The 2500-nt window shown below is 47.8% G+C and overlaps 1 protein-coding gene across 4 annotated transcripts in view; it reads right to left on the reverse strand.

Annotated features, from left to right (window-relative positions):
- The window catches only part of pnpla2 (patatin-like phospholipase domain containing 2), an 11888-nt gene that overhangs the window by 5649 nt on the left and 3739 nt on the right, over window positions 1-2500 (reverse strand). The gene's annotated exons all lie outside the window — the stretch shown is intronic.

The raw sequence follows: 2500 nt of genomic DNA on the forward strand, positions 1-2500 counted from the left end.
AATATAAGTCAATTTGGAATATTGAAGATGTTATATTGGGAGAGCAAACAAGCTGTGTAAAAAGAGAGAGAGAGAGAGAGAGAGAGAGAGAGGAGGAAAAAGGAGACAGAGCAAAACAGAGAGGGATGGAAATGAGCATGGAGGTAGTGCAGTGAGATGCCCTGGTGTGTGTGTGTGTGTGTGTGTAGGTAGTGCAGTAAGATTCCCTGGTGTGTGTGTGTGTGTGTGTGTGTGTGTGTGTGTGTGTGTGTGTGTGTGTGTGTGTGTGGAGGTAGTGCAGTAAGATTCCCTGGTGTGTGTGTGTGTGTGTGGAGGTAGTGCGGTGAGATGCCCTGGTGTGTGTGGAGGTAGTGCAGTGAGATGCCCTGGTGTGTGTGTGTGTGTGTGTGTGGAGGTAGTGCAGTGAGATGCCCTGGTGTGTGTGTGTGTGTGTGGAGGTAGTGCAGTGAGATGCCCTGGTGTGTGTGGAGGTAGTGCAGTGAGATGCCCTGGTGTGTGTGTGTGTGTGTGGAGGTAGTGCAGTGAGATGCCCTGGTGTGTGTGTGTGTGTGTGGAGGTAGTGCAGTGAGATGCCCTGGTGTGTGTGTGTGGAGGTAGTGCAGTGAGATGCCCTGGTGTGTGTGGAGGTAGTGCAGTGAGATGCCCTGGTGTGTGTGTGTGTGTGTGGAGGTAGTGCAGTGAGATGCCCTGGTGTGTGTGTGTGGAGGTAGTGTGCAAGTGAATGGTACAATATGCCTACCAGTGCAATAATTACCCCACCTGATATAAAACAACAAATGGTAGAAAAGCAATACAAAAATAACTACACATATTTTAATAATTCCATAATCAAATACTCAAAAAGGTGTACATGTATGTGTGTGTGTCTGTCTGTCTGTGTGTGTACATGTTTTTGTGCTTCCTGTGTTTGTCTACATAAGCACGTGTGTGTGATTGTGTGTGATTGTGTGTGATTGTGTTTTTTTTCTGTGTGGGCACACATACACAAGTCGAGCCAGCAGGGGGTAGCGGGTGGGTCTTGGCACCAACCAATCCTGATCAGGTCACTTTATGCCAAGACAAACATGCCATGTACATGTTTTTGTGCTTTCTGTGTTTGTCTACATAAGCACGTGTGTGTGATTGTGTTTTTACACGTGCTAATACCCAACACATGCAATTGTGTGTGTGAGTGTGTGTGCCCTAATGATCAAGATAGATTTCTAGTAAGTGAGTGGTCGATAAACCTTGGAGAGAGATGCCTCTTGGGTCACATTTGGCACACACACATGCACACACACATGCACACACACACACACACACACACACACACACACACAAACCCACTGACTCAGAGATTGGTTTACATTCATACACACACACTAACGTACACACACACACAAACACACAAACAATCTGTGTGGGCACACATACACAAGTCGAGCCAGCAGGGAGTAGCGGGTGGGTCTTGGCACCAACCAATCCTAATCAGGTCACTTTATGCCAAGACAAACATGCCACACACTCACTCACTCACACACACACTCACATACACACATACACACGCACACTCACACACACAAACTCACACTCACACACACACACACACACACACACACACACACGTGCGAATGAAACAACTCAACATTACCAGCCACAGTGAAAGATGGTCATGTGTTTGTCTCACTAGCAGTAGATATGTTCATGAGTTCATCTGATCTTCGTCTCACTAGCAGTAGAGATGGTCATGTGTTCACCTCACCGATAGCCGCCATCTTTCCCACACCCCACACCCCACACCCCACACCTCCTGCCTTCTAACCCAGAGCTCAGCTCTCGCGTGTGGGGCGTTGCGGCTCATTACACACCAAGGGTCAACAGTCAAGGTCCAGAGAACAGGACAGTCAGAAAAAGAGAAAGAGAAAGAGAAAGAGAAAGACACAGAAAGAAAGATAGAGAGAGAAAGACAGACAGATGCAGGAGAGGGAGAGAGAGGAAAAGGCATGGGGAGGTGGACAGTATTAGCAGTGTGTGTGTGTATATGTGGGTGTGTGTGTGTGTTTGTGAGCATTTGCAGTGGGTGTCAGAGGAAGCGTCTCCACAGCTCACCAAACAATAAGTAGAGTGGAGAAGAGAAGGAACATGAGAAAAGGACAGAAAGCAGATGGATGTGGGGAAGAGAGAGAGAGAGAGAGAGAGAGAGAGAGAGAGAGAGAGAGAGAGAAAGGGGGGACGAGTTTACTCCTTCCAAGAAGAATCCCCCTGTGTGTATGTGTGTGTTCTTTTTTTAAACATCACACTGTCTGCCAGCCACACCTGCTAGCCAACAAACCAGCCTTTAACAGCACGATAGGCTGCTAGTCGTTCTAAACTACAGTTACCCGGACATGTAACGAAGGGAGAGAGATGAACACACGCATGCACGCACGTGCTCACACACACACACACACACACGCACACACACATACACACACACACACCTCTGACAGTGCTGTCACATGCTACAGTGTGTCTGTTCCAG

The sequence above is a fragment of the Alosa sapidissima genome, chromosome 11 (assembly GCF_018492685.1).
Source record: "Alosa sapidissima isolate fAloSap1 chromosome 11, fAloSap1.pri, whole genome shotgun sequence".
Taxonomy (NCBI): domain Eukaryota; kingdom Metazoa; phylum Chordata; class Actinopteri; order Clupeiformes; family Clupeidae; genus Alosa; species Alosa sapidissima.